This window comes from Chiroxiphia lanceolata, chromosome 1, assembly GCF_009829145.1.
Source record: "Chiroxiphia lanceolata isolate bChiLan1 chromosome 1, bChiLan1.pri, whole genome shotgun sequence".
Lineage (NCBI taxonomy): Eukaryota > Metazoa > Chordata > Aves > Passeriformes > Pipridae > Chiroxiphia > Chiroxiphia lanceolata.
The window spans coordinates 41,276,571-41,291,287 of NC_045637.1; the positions used below are offsets into that span (position 1 = coordinate 41,276,571).

Consider the following 14,717-nt stretch of genomic DNA (forward strand, 5'->3'; position numbering starts at 1 on the left):
CCCTCCCGGCAGCCCTCGCGCCGGAAGCGGCTGACGACAACAACAAACAGCGGCGGCGGCCGCGCCAGGCTGGGCTCCTCTGCTCCCGCGCCCCCGGCCCGCCCACCGGATCCGCCGAACCGCCTCTGCCGCCCCGCCGCCTCTCCCCGCCCGGCCGCGGCTACCGCCGAGGCGCTGCGTGCCCCCGCCGAGCCGCCTGGCCCGGCCGCGCGGCGCGGGGGGGGACGCGCCGCCACCGCGGCCGCCGCAGGATGCGCGGCGCTGCCCGCGCCGGATCCTCCGGTGAGTGGGGAGCGCTGCCCCCGAGCTGCGGGCTCCCCCCGCCGCCCCGCTCGGCCCCTCCCCGCCGCGGGGGAGGCGGGGACTCCGGTACCGGGAGGGCGGCCTTGGCGAGGGGCGGCGGTCGCGGCTTTGGGCACGGGGCTGTACCCGTGGGGCCGGCGACAAAGAGTCGGGAGGCGGTGGGGAGGGAGTGCAGAAGGACCGGGATCCCACCGCTGCTGCCGGTGCCGCGGAATGACCCCTGCGCAGCCGGCGGGGGGAGCGGGCACGGGGGGCGGTGACTCCCAGCCGCAGCGCCGGGCAGGCCGGGGTGCTCCTGCCTGCCCAGGGCTCCGCTGCCAGGGCGAGGGATTCGCGGTGAAGTTACTACAAGGAATGACTCAGCCTGGCAGCGCCTCCGTGCTCGCCGGCGGCGGCGGTCGGGCGAGCGCCGGCAGAAGCGACGTGTGTTTACAAACGTTGTTCTTTCTTTCCCTCGGTTGTTTACTTGTTCCTGCTCCCGAGGAAGCATGTGTCGTGTGCTGGATTTTCCCATCGGTTTCTTCTTATTGCTTTCCAGTAGACTTTCAGGCTGTTGTCTTGACCAGTGCTGGCGTTTCTCTCTCACTGACCCCCAAAGTACTGACTGCCAGTGATCCAGAAGTAGAAATGCTAATATAAGAGCTGGGAGAATTAAATGAGCTGATCTTTGTAATGCTCATGCTTCTTACTTAACGTCAGGTAGAGAGGAAATAAAAAGTCACGTCAGTTCCTGAGATACTCAGAACCAACCCAGAAATGTTAATTTAAACCTCATATGGCCCTAGCTTTCTTCTCTTGTGTCATTTGTTTTTTGTCTGAAGTAATTACATGGTATGTTCTGGTCATGAGCCATTTCTTGTGGTTTGTATTTTAAGCTTTCACCTTTGTTTTTTTATTGGAAAGAATGAGAAGGTTAAGCTGTTGGTGTTTTTTTTTTCCTTCTGCTCACATAAATGTGTGTCAAAATTAGTTTGTGCCATTGGGTTTATGGAGGAACTTACACTTCTGAAGGTGTGCGTTTTTAAAAGATGGTAATGTGTGAGGTATGGTAAAAGATACCTTAGTAATTATAGAGAAATAACGAGGATGGAAAAACTTACTTCTTACAGTTCAGGTTTATATAGCTGAGAAGCACTATGAGGAATACTAGACACTATAAACAGAATCAGAATCATAGAATGGTTTGGGTTGGAAGGGATCTTATAGATTATCCAGCTCTAACCGCCCTGCCTTGGGCAGAGAGACACCTTGAAGGAGACCAGGTTGCTCAAAACCCCATCCAACCTGTCCCTGAACGCCTCTAGGGATGGGACATCCACAGCTTCTCTGGGCAACCTGTTCTAGTTGTCTCACCACCCTTGCAGTAAGGAATTTCTTCCTAATATCCAGTCTAAACTAATCCTCTTTCAGTTTAAAGCCATTACTCCTTGTCCTGTCCCATACATAGCCTTGTAAAAAGTCCATCTCTATGGAAATACTTCATAATAATAATGAAAATGTGCACTACTACAGTATATTTAAGTTCTGATCTTGAAGAGTGTTTCATATGTAGTACCTTAGGAAGCTTTTAAAAGACGAAGCACATAAAGAAAGGGCCTTACTGTTATCTGGTGCTCTACTTTTGTACCAAGAAACAAATATTAAAGGAAGAAATTAGGTATTTAAACATCATTGAGTTTAAATGAAAGTGCAGGGGATATATTTTACGTATTGTAACTGCTCTCTGGAACTCAAAGTGGTATTTTATTATGTTGGGAGTAGTAAAGAAAACAAATTGTTGAAGAACACGGGATAAGGAGCCTTAGCTGCACCAGTTATAGAGCTAGAAATACAAACAGGATGTTTTGGGATAATGGATTACTGTAAGATAGACCTAACTGTGCTTTGGAAGTATACTATAGTTGTATGCTTTGTGCAGGTAGCTGTGTGTTTTTTAGATTGTAGAATAGTGATCTACCTTATGTTTATTGTATTGTTCTAGACTTGTACTCAGCACAGATTTGAGTTAGTAATCTCTGGGATCATATTCAATGGGCTGTCTCTCCCCATGTCAGGTTACTATATTTATAATTAGAAGTGTATGCAGCAGACTTATGCTGTGACTGGAGAAGAGGGCAAGGGTTATTTTGAGGTCTTTTGTGGTGTCTGTTTAAAAAACGGTGTGTCCCTGCATGTTGGCTGAACACAGCTAAGGTTACATGGTCTTGCAGAAGTTAAGGTGAAAAACTGAATTTCTAAACTGTTAGTACATTTCTTAGAACTTCAGTTATTCTCATTAATTAGGGGGTTGAGGGTATGTTGGGGATAGGAGAGCAGCACATGTTGATTTGCTCTTTTTGATAAGAGAGTGGCAGTTACAGTAGTTTTTGTGTGTGTTGTCCTCTAGGGTATGTTGTTATCGGTATGTTCTTAAGTCTTTATTTGGTTTTAAACTAGCAGTTAGTTTCTGTGGAGGACTGGCTCAGAGTGATGTGAGGCTCTTGAGACTTATATTGCACAGGTTGGGTGCATTCACATGTTGGGGTAAAGTGAAACAAGTTGAAATGAAAAACTGTAGTGTGTGTACCCAGCTGTCACACGAGTTACTTCAGTCATTTGGATACTACCCAAGCAGTCACGTGTCTCCTGCATATGAAATGTTGCTCAAGAAAGTTGTGCTCCTGATTTTTGGTTCACAGCTCAATGACAATATATGAACAGTTTCTGAAGAGGAGGGAGAAAAAAGTTAATACCTTACTACTTTCAAGGACCCTATTAATAGTTAGCATGCTGATGCAAAGTTTTTAATCAGTATTATTGAATAGCAAACACTTGATTATGAGATGCCAACTTACATAATAATGTATTATACTGCAGGACCTGATTGAATGCACTGATACCAAACAGGCAAAAAAAGAAAAATATCACTAATATGTAAATTACTAATCTAATTCCAGGAATTACAGAGTGTCTATTTTATAGCTGATTTGTCAAAGTAATGATTTTGGTGTACAAGTTGAAAGATCCTTACATGAATTCTTTGTTGCAAAAGCCTACAGCATAGTTAATGGTGATAAAAAAAATGCTAGCAATTATTTTTGTGAGCTAATTAGCATTCTGTCATTGTGCAAAAGTCACTTGTCTGTTTATGAGTTAATTCATATTGCAGATCCACTCTTTAATTTTGAATTCAGTTGAAGACGAGAAGGTGGAAGACATCATAGACATGTATCAGCTCTTTCTATCCCTATTTGTAAGCAAGGTTAGAAGTGGGTATAGTTTGTCTGTTCTAATGGGATTCATGCATAACTAAATTCTTAATAATATGTAGATAGTATCTTAATATCAATTGTTGGACATTGTTGATAGAAATATCAAAAAAGATTTATTGACACAACGTTTTCTTTCAGAGTTTGAGATGAGGCTGGTCAGGAGAAACACCAGGGATGTCAGAGCAATTGTTGCTTGTCTTCTATCCATCTCCAGTTGTGTATTTTTTCTTTTGTTGTTCAGGTCTGCAGTCTGTGGTTTCAGCATGGTTCTGAGCTTAAACTACCAGCAGCAGCTCAGTGTCGCTTTTTATGTCCATCCAAGATGTTGGCAGTTTTGTTTGGAAACAGATTTTGCAGCTGGGCCTGCTGTCTTTATCGTATCAAGGTGAAACGATTACAATGTGCTATATATAAAGCTCTGCTAGTTTGTGCATCTAGAAAATAAGCTGTTGTAGAATCTGGTAGCCTGCTTTCTATGCGAAAAGGCTTAAGTGCTGTATGAATTTCTTTCTGACCTGCGTTGATTGCCTGTTTATTGAAAGTAAAATGTAAAACTGCTTTGTCGACTGGTCGGGTTCCAAATGTCCTGTGTCTGTCTTGCTGTGTAATGCCGTAGGTTCAATAAGAATGACATGCAAGTATTTGAGAGCAGCTCTGCTTAAGTAATGTTCTAATGAGTCTCTGACTTCAGAACATGCTTTTATTTTTTCCTTAGGAAATAACTCATGTTTTCTTACCCCATAAGACTTACTTGTGCAACTGTATTTTTGCTTTTTCAGGAAAGTAGGAAAGTTGTGGTAGTGGTGAAATAGTGAGTTCAGTATTTCAGTTGCATTGTCTTTTTATTTGGAGGGATTAGGTGGAACTAGTAACTTCAATCTTCATTATTATTCTTGAAGATGTGTTTGACAGGCCAATATGCTGTTTTTATTTCAAACAGATTGAAAACAATATGTATTTTAGAGTTAGAAAGCAGCACTGAAGAACTAATTGAAGGCAGAGTTTTACTTGTATTATTCAAATTCAAAAAATCATAACACTCTTAGCAAAGCTAAAATATTAATTCTGTAAGAGTTGCACTTTGCTGAGATGAGATCCAATTTATAAATGTTTGAGGTAGCTGTTTCTAAATTCTGAAATTTTACTTTGATTTAGTGTTCAGGTTCTCTTTTGTAACTGACTTATCTGCCATTTTATTTATTTATTTTTTTTGTAGAACTTGTTCATGCTGCATTCTGTAAAATATGCTCTTCTGTGTTGTAGATATGACTGCAGCACTTTTTGCTCTATATTGTTTGAATGGTGTTTTTTTCCTGATATAGCAGGGACTCTTAATGTCAGTGGTTTATCTCAAACTTTATTTTGAGTTTGTTGATGCCAAGTAGCTCTGCTGGTGTGTCAAAGGTGTGGAAATTTGACCCTTATTTATTGTAGTTGTGCTTAGGATAGACAGTTCTTGCTGACAAAATGGTACTCTTATTCATACAGTTTTCCTTCCATCCTCCAGAGTGTGTATTTTTATTAAATTCAAATGAAGCAGAAATTCTTATGTAAGAGTATATTGTATAACTGGACTAGAAGCTCTCTTCTAATACATTGTGCTTATGCTATATTGCAAATATTCTACTAGTAAACTCAGCATGAGTTTATATGTCTATTTAAAAATATTCTTTGCAAGTACTCATGTTGCCTGCTGATTGAGAGGGACTTGATTCTCAGTGAGTGGTTTAAAAATATGACTCAAAATTCTCAGTTCTATCTGAATGAAGGGTGGGGGGAGGGGTAACGTGTAAACTTTCGTGTATGTTTTATGTGAAAGGCTTGGTGGTAAAATACCCATAAATTTAAAAAATAAATATAACAACAATTTCACATGCACACTATGGCTGCATACAGCACAACCAGGGTTCAGTAAAGAGGAGTACAGTTTTACTACATAAACTGCTGTGAGTTGTGGTTTTTGTTGGTTTTCTTCGTTTTTTTTTTTTTTTTTAGTGAGGTTATGTAGTTCTTAAGTTAGTAATATTCCATGAAGGGATTTATTAGTGCTGTTTGTTAGCTGTTTTAAACTAGCAAAGACTTATATCCCAGAAAGATAAAGAAGGGCAGATGAAAATTAGGAAACACTTTCTTGAGATAAGAGACAATTCAATATTCTTCAAACACATCCTGCAGCTTTTTTCGTTTCTGAACACATTGCTGTTATCTTCTTTCAAATTGATGCCAGTAGAGATCTGAAGGTGATTTGTAATTATGTGGCATCCAACAAGAATCTAGACTTGATTTCTGAATATGTATTCCTAGGGAGGCTGGGGGTTATATTGGCTCTGCATCTCACTGATAGTCCTGTACTTACCTGTTTCAGATACCACTGAAATAAAAAAGAATGTTGATGAATGGCAGGAAGTTCATAGGTGACATGTGAATTATAAGTAACTTTAAAAAATTGAGAAATTTCATCTTTAGATCATGACATTCAAATGCTAAATTTATAAACATCCATATGGATAAGAAAAATTTGAAACCAGTTTGGAAGTTGCAAATTATTCAAACATTTTTCCAAGATGGTGGTGCATTTCCTTATTACAGGAAAACTTTAATGTTATTTGAAAGCGTGATTGCATATGAATAGAAATTAATTCAGGAAGAACCTGAGACTGTTATGTAGGCAGTCAGACTAAATCACAATGACTTTTACTTGTCTTACATTTAATTATTTTCAATCTTTTACTTTCTTTTCTATCTTTAGTGCTTTCATTTCTGTGAAATAATTGCCATTTAATCAGTCTTAATTTCTGTGATTTCATCTTTTGAAGTGGGTCTGGCCAAGATTTTTCTCTTTTCTACATGAGAGAGAAAAAGCATTATAATGGTATATCTAGAGAGGGGAGGACAGGATGAGCGGCCTCTTAGACTGTATTTTGAGAAACTCTGTCCTGAATTACATCTCTAATAATTGCCCATTTTTAAGTTATCTTAGCCTGCTCTTTAAGAGGATGCTGGCTTTTTTTTTTTTTTTTAATAGGTTTCAATTTATAAGCAATCTACTAGTAACTGAGGATGACATGGGCAGTTAGGAGTGTGATGCCTTCTGAAAATTCGCACTTGTCTTCTTGAATGATGGTTCTGATGTTTGGTATCCTATGTATTCATTGGCCTCTTTCCAACCTTAGTTGAAGTTTATCAGTTTGTGGAGCTGTGTGGTGAACCAGATCAGGGAATCAATTTGAGCTGTTGGTATCGTGGGGAAATAAGCTGTTTCTAACTTGTTACAGCAAAGTAATCCACTTTATTCCAGAGAAGTATGGACAGTTGCACCACTGAAAGTTGATGCAGGGAAAGGAGCAGGAAAACTGGCTGAGGAAGGGGATTCCTAAATCTGGTGCTCTTTTCTATAACCAGTGTTCATGGTCTTGGTTAACCAGAGAGAGCGTGTTAGTGGAAGAAGCACTGGTGCCTACTTGTCTGAGTTTGGTGCAAGAAAGAAATTTTTGTTGTCTGTTTCTTGCAGAATTGTTTCCAAATACTGTAAGTTTTTTACATGCTAATTATTTTAAAGAGTATATGTCTACAGGGAGAACCTTCCCAGCAGTAGGAAATCAGTCAGTAACTTGAATAAACCCACCTGAAGCTCCACTTACCCAAGAGCGCCATTCTTTGCAAAGTGAATGTATTAATCTCTGTAATTTGAGGGAGGCTTGTACGCTACAAATGCCTTTGAAATGGCAAAATTATACATTTAAAAAAAGAAAAATCTGACAAAACCTTCAGTTAACTTCGCAAAAACCGAGGTACAGACAGCTGTGGAAAGACTTGTTTCCATCAATTAAAAACCAAAAAAAAAAAAAAAAAGGAAAGAAAGAAAAAGGATACTACAGGCCGTGGGCTGTTTCCTAGCAATAAGATCGTCAGGAATCCTTGGTTTGTTTTCTGACTTGTACCTGCTAACTGAGGCATAGAAGTTTCACTTTCTATCATGTAAGAGATGTGGGGTTTTGAAAAATGTGGTAAAATTGTGTTTAACTGTTGAAGGAGAAAAACTTTTGTCTGATCTATTATATGGATTGTGCTTTGGCAGCTCCTCAAATCAGTGAAACCCGCAGTGTAAATAGATGCTAACTATCAGATCTCAAGTTTTATAATTATGTACATATGGAATCATGACACAGTGTCTAATAATGTGCTTGTTACCTCATGAATGTGTTTCAGACTCTTGCTTTCCTAGAATTCACAATGTAAGTTTTGTCTGAACTTGTAAGAAGCTGCATTGTTTTGGGCCACGCCAGTTTCAAAGCTACACTTAAACACACGCACCATGTTTTCTTGCCTGCCCAGATGCGGTTGTTTTTGATCTCCTGCTGTTTCAGTGTTGATGTTGTTGAGGATCTATGAAGGCATTGTGGCACCTACATTGCTGAGGGAGGAGCTTCCATGTAATTCAGAGTTGCAGGAACAACTTTGAATATGATGGTGATGTGTAACTCAAGTATTAAGTTAGTATTATATCAAATGATTCATATTAAAGGAAGGGGAGGGGGGAAGAAGCCTCTTATACTCTGAAATACTGAATTTACTGACTTTTGAAATTCTGCTTAGGCACTTAGGGATGTTTCCTGGTTGCTCTGCAGAATTGCAGCTTATTTCTTGTGTTGGGTGGAAAAGACTTGCTTTACTGACCAGCAGCTGAGTTTGAGAGCTGCTAACAACAAAGTGACTGTTGGAGTTGCTGTAATTAAGTAACCGCCTCTGTGCCTGATGCACATCTCAACACAGTATAAATAGAGCTCCAGATGGCACCTTACAGATGTCAGGGATTGACAGTCTTTCTTTAAGACTGCAGTGTGGCTTGAACATGAAGTTTATAGGCTTTGATATAAGGTGGTAATGGGAGATAGGATCTCCACCTGCAATAACATATATCTCTGTGATTAGATGAGGTCTTCTGGTTAAATTTATTTTGGAGGAGTGAGGGATGAAATTATTCTCTGCAGTTGGGTCACGAGGAGCTCTACTATTTATTCATCACATAGCTTAGGATTTTTTTTTATTTTTGTTTTAGTTTTTCTTTCAAGTTTTTAAAGTGCCTTTTAAAGCATATTTCCTTTCAACAGTTGGTTATCCAGAAAAAGGTATGCATTTGCATTGTAGTTTAGAAACACAGTCATTTCTGTTGCATAAAGCATTACTAAAGAATGTGTGCCCTCACAATGAGGTCATTCTTTCTATTCTTCTGATGGTGGTAGCAGTAATCTTCTGCAAAATTAAGATATTTCTGGTTAGATGCATTGGTTGCAGTTGAGAGAAAACTCCTTGAAGTCTGCTTTTAGAGAGGATCTTACAAATAACATGAAGAAAAGTCTTAGTGTCATTAAATTCAGCTTCAATTTTTATTTTCGTTTTCCTTTCATACTAGGATTTATGTGCTATAAAATACTTTGCTTGTGGAGTCTGCAAGTTGGAGCAAGAGAGCATTTTTTGAGAAGGGCACCTGAAAAAAAAAAGAAGTGGAGGTAGAAGGCAGGTTTATAGAAGAAAACATAATGAATTGTAAGGAACATTCTGCACTGGTCTGTTATACAGTTGCCTAAGTTGAAGTGAAACAGGAAATGCTGCTCTAAAAGGAGAGGAGATAAAGGTGAAATCACAGGAGTTGCAGCATCTCAAAGGGAAACCTTAAGATTTGTTTTGTGGAAATAAAGCACAGTTTCATAGCATGTTAATGTGCTCCAAAGTTGGCTCTCCATCTCCAGAGGTAATAAAGGTATATTCCCCTTTAGGGGAGATGTTATCCAAGAAGATATTTAGTGAATGAGGAATAGCACTTGAGTCTTTTTAAGCATGTGACAGACTTGTCAGCCTTTGCCTCAGATGAATTGCCCTTTTGACAGGCAGAAATTCTGTGGTGATGTCCCGTGAGACTCCTGACCCTCGTAATTGAGGGTGATACTTATGATTCATATTGGAGACACTCTGTTACCTGTAGTGTAGCCTCAGCTGGTCTGCAGTAAGAGAAGAGAAACTTCTTTATTAGCGGTGTACAGATAACAATCATACAGAGTTATGTGAATGTCTAATAGCAATGTGGAATTGCAGGCACTGAGCGAACAGTGAGAGTCTTGCCTTGATCAGGTAGTTCTATCTGCTATCAGATTAGAGCCCCTTTCAACCTGGAGATATACATAAGGGGGAAAGAGTTTGGACCTCTTGGTTCTATCTGACCTGGAAGATGAAGCATTTATAAGTATGATGCTTAGTGTACAAATGTGTAGCCATACTTCTCTGGGAACAAAGAGCAAGGTACCTTATATGGCGGGTGTGTTGTTGTTGTAGATGGAATTTTAAACCACTGGGTTTAAAGGAAAGTCACAGCTTTGGCATTGTTCAGTTAAAATTCTTTGGAGTTAAAGAAAAAAATATCAGTATCTTCATTTGCTTAAGTTCAGTTTGCAATCCAGTTTATAAAGGAAGTATGGGAAATGAGATGTCAAAAACGTATGTGTTAACTTGAGTAAGATAATGTGGAGGAAACATAGTGACTTTAAAGTGAAGTTGATTAGTGTCTCTTTAAACTCAAACAACATAAATGTTGATTTCTATCTTTGTCCTGCCCTGACTGCCGTGTTTCAGAGTTTGCGTTTGTAAAGCTGAAAAGAATTGTACCGTGAAACAATGGAACGGTCAGCGTTAGGTAATGGAACAGAGATTCTGCACTTAAGGGCAGAAATGGGTGGTTAATGTAGCCATAGGATTATTTGTGGAGTTTTGTGAAACCTGTGATGTCTGTACTGTAATGACGAAAAGGAAGGGTCTGTAAACAGACCTTCATTTCCTTTTACAGATGTAACAATGAGCATATTCTGAACTAAATAAAATACATCTCCATACTTGTAAACAACATGTGTTGAAAGTATTGATTGACACAGACTTCAAAAGTAGTCAGTTGTTGAAGAGTTTATATCTTATAGGAAAAGACTGCAGTAATTGCATTGCAATGTAAATACAACATAGAGCAGTGAAATAAATGTCACAACTGACATAATGTATTCATTGCTGGTTTTGGTGTTTTGTTAGTTAATGTAACAAAGTATACGTATTCTGAATTAATTACAGAAGCTGTTACTACTTTGGGCTGTTCTTACTTAGATGTCATCTCATTCTTTTTCTTATATTTATATCTACCATATTTTGTCTGCCCTGGCAGCTGTTACAGAAATTTCAAATGTTCAGCTGTTTTTTTTCATGATGTTACTGATAATTTGTGGCAGTTCCTCATACAAACTTCCATCCCATAACTTCAAGGATCTAGTTTATAGGATAGTGTGGATCTAATGCTGCAAATCACACAATTTAAAAAAATAATCTGGTTGGATTAGTCATTTGGGGTTTTGTCTGATTACATAGTTAGCAGCTCTGTCTTCAGTAGCTGTCAAATTTTGTAATTGTTCGACCTCTATTAAAACGAATTAAAATAATTTGAGCACTAAAACACAAAAACTTGAAACTTGTAACACTATATAGCAGTTTAATACTAAAAAAATTTTAAAAAACCCTGAAATTCTCCTAATGGCCTGTTGTGGTAATACAAGAAGAAGAATAATAAAATGCTTATGGATATATTCTGTTGAAGCTTGATGGTGTTACTTTCACTCCAAGCTTATTTTAAGAACTTAGGTTACTGATGAATAATAATGTTCTGGAATATTGGGAACAAACTTAAAGGCTAATTTGTGATATGTAGCTGACCTTGCTTGCTTGTCTGCAGTAACCTGACCTTTGAAGGAAAAGAAACTTAGGCAACTGTGATGAGTTTCATACATTCCTCCCCTCATAACTAATCTGGGACTCTGTTCAGAGTCAGACATATGTTGTCCAGACATGCAAGACTAGGGAGAGCTCTCAAAATTCATTTTCTTCCAGTGTTGCAAAAACAGGCATCTGGAGAGAGGCACTTGACACAGCTCCTGCTGAGGGAAGGGAAGACTGCAGCCTGTCTTTGTTGGACATTAGTGAGTCTGTAGGAGAGGCTGCTGTTAAAGGCGCGTGTTCTCTGAAACCTTTCTTTACACAATTCCTTTCTTCCTGAAAGCATTCACTGAAATTTGTAACAACCTTGGGAGTGGGTGACTTGTGTGTTTCTGTGAATTCTACTTTTTTTCTTTCTTTTTTTTTTTTTTAAGGAGTAATCTAATACAAATTTGTCCTGCCTGTGTTAGTGTAGTTCTTTTGCCCCCAGGATTGTTGGCTAAAATGTTGGGTGGAAGAAATACCACTTGTTTTTTGTCTCCTTAATGGTTACAAAGGAATTACAAGACTAGAGATTCCTGTGTTGTGATCCTAGTTTGCAGCATAGGTGTTTCAGTAGTTTCATGTTACTGTGCGTTACTTTGATCTAAAGCAAATATTCATAAATTCATTTTGCTCAAGTACAACTCCTGATTGATGATAACTAAACTGGAGGAAGACACTTCAATTATCGTTTTTCTAGTGGTAGTACTTAAACACATTGCTTATTTCCCTTTTATTGTACCTTTCCTTCTAACAAAATGATGTGTGCGTTTTTCATAGGAGTAAAGAGGGAGTGGACAGGAGGGAGGAAGATAATGTCTCTGTTCTGTGCCCATAAAATAACTTTTTTTCCTTTATCGTAAGGTTTGAAATTTGGGACAAAGTGTTTGATTTAATGTTAGTAGCATGAGTTGTATAAAATGGTTTACACCTTCTAATGGTTTACAGGCTTCAGCAAGCCTATTTTTAGTAATGGATTATCACCCTTTATAGTGCCTGATCATCTTCTCAGAAAGCTTGCTGGGGCATTAGCATGATAGAAATAGTGTTTGTTTGCAGTTTGGAGTTTGATTTTGCACTTGCTTTACTGCCCTGAGCCCAACTGCTCATCAACACATTCCTTGCCAAGGGCTCCTTCTCCTTTGGCACTGCTACTTAACTGAAAACAGTTAAAATGAACTAGGGTAGCCTAAAAAGATCACTTTTGGTAATCTGGCTCATTTTGATTGTTGCAGTTTCCACTGTAGTTTAAAAAGCAGTTCTGGGAGAGGAAGCCCCTGGCAACGATGCCAATGACAAGCGACTGGGAATGGTTAACATCTTCACTTTATTTAGAAGAGAAATTAGAATAAATCAATCTAACACATGTTTTGAAAGTAGGCAAGTGGCTTAGCATAATAGGTTACCTTGTTTCAGGTGAGGAAGGTGACGCTGATTCCTGAAGGAGTCTGTTGGAGATAGCTGTTCATTCAACATCAGTAGCTTGTATACCTTTTGATGCTGAATTGTCTTAGATAGATTGGATGTGTTATGACTTTTGCTGTTGCTCTCGGTATCATTGTATCAGCATTCTGCACTAGTTCTGAACAATAATTTCAGTTACTGGAAATGCAAGCAGTTCCTTTTTAATGAGCTAAAATGCTCTCCTTGTAAACACTCAAAAGTATCATTAACAGTTACTTTCAACAAAACTCATGGGCAAAAGTGTTCAGGTGTGTAACAGTTCTGGGCAGATTTGTAACTGGATAGTGTTATTAATTAAAAAATAACTATCATATAATTATTCTTCTGGCATTGACATGCACTGATTTCTGGGTTAGATGCAATTATGACCATAAAATCCTGGCATTTTAATAACACCTGTAATTGCATTTTCGTATCTTTTCTTTGCAGATCTTCTCTGGCTTTGAACAGCCATGCTACTCTGTTGCCAAAAATCAAGTAAAGGAATGTGTGCAGTTACTCTCCTCTTGAATTTGAAGAAGGTGGTAACTTTGTATAGTGCCTGAAGGTAATTCTTTCTTTGCTTGAAGTTAGAAAGTTGGAGACTGCTGATGCATGGCAGATGCTGTCATAAATATTCTTGATCTTAATAATGTTTCTTCTTTCTGTGTTAGTTAGGTTTAGCATTATGGTATTGAGGGGTAAATTATTTAAAATTTCACTTTGTGTATGAGACGAACACATTCTCTCATATTTCACTTCAGCCTGGAAAGTAATGTTTATGTGAAAACTGGGTACTGTACATGCCTTTTACTATGCTTAGATTGAAAAGAGCTTTTTTTTTTTTTCTGTGTGCTCCATGCTGCTTGCTTGAAACATTGTGTTATTTAATGTTTGTTTCTAATTCTACCTGGATCACAGTCACAAATACGTTCTTTGTGAAAAGAAGGTTATGCGCAGGAGACCGATCAATTCTGAAACTTAGTCCAAAGAATTTAGTAATAAATAAATAATTGTTAGCTTGTTCTTGGTGTTCAACAGTTTTTACCTATCTAATAATTTGGTTTATAGAATATATTCATGTCCCAATACAAAATGGAACTATTACCACTTAGTACAGTAGAGTTCAAGTGTAAGGACAACAAAACTCTGTTCAGATCAAATTATTTAGTTGGGGCTTTTTTACCACAGGTGTTTCTGAAGTCTTGATGTGAAAACACATGTTTTAACTAGTTTATGTACTATAATTAATGCTCGAGAAATATGTGGAAAGCCACTCTCTTGTAAAAAAAGCTCTTTTGACTTTCTGAAATAATTATTCTGGTAAAACCTCTCCCCTCTCCTCATTTTAATGGCATATTATTTTTATCTGTGGTCTGTCAGTTTTTCTGGGTGTAGGCAAAGAGATAAAGGCAAATTCAGATTAAGTTGAGAGTTATACAGTTAGCTGTGTAGATCTTGTATATCTGTTCAGGGAATGAGGGGCCACTTATAGTACCTGTGTAGTAATTTGATCGAAAAAGTCTTTTTTATAATGATATAAAAATATTACTTAGTGGCTAAAACTTTTACAACTCAGCTTTTTGTAACTCCTTCGACATAACAAAAAAAAATTCAGGTTGTTAGTGACTGCAGTGTTATTCTGCAGCAACTCTGTTAGTGTGGCAGAAATTACTCATAAACTTCCTAGCTCCTATGGAGGAGAAGAGAAAAAAGGCTCAGAAGTAAGGAGTATTTCAGTGATAAGATCTCAGATCTCAATGTTTTATGAAGCAGGTCAAGATTTTTAATGTCACATACACTGGAAAAACCTGTGCATATAGTTGCTCCTCCAGGTGCCTGTGGGGCACGAGACTGAAAATGCATCCTGTGTATTGGGCTGCACATTCTTTCTTACATACTCTATATTTGCCATTGGTGACAAAGAAGGTAGCT

General features: G+C 38.6%; 1 protein-coding gene across 4 annotated transcripts in view; it reads left to right on the forward strand.

Annotated features, from left to right (window-relative positions):
- The first annotated feature begins 233 nt into the window (after window positions 1-233).
- Window positions 234-14,717, forward strand: part of RB1CC1 (RB1 inducible coiled-coil 1) — a 72,066-nt gene continuing 57,582 nt past the window's right edge. For 3 of the 4 annotated variants that reach the window (XM_032687056.1, XM_032687072.1, XM_032687082.1), the window contains exons 1-2: window positions 234-282; window positions 13,233-13,350. The gene's annotated coding sequence lies outside the window, so the exon portion shown is untranslated. Of the gene's footprint in view, window positions 283-3,919; window positions 3,940-13,232; window positions 13,351-14,717 lie in introns of those variants that run through there. The other variant, XM_032687064.1, reaches the window with a different exon arrangement.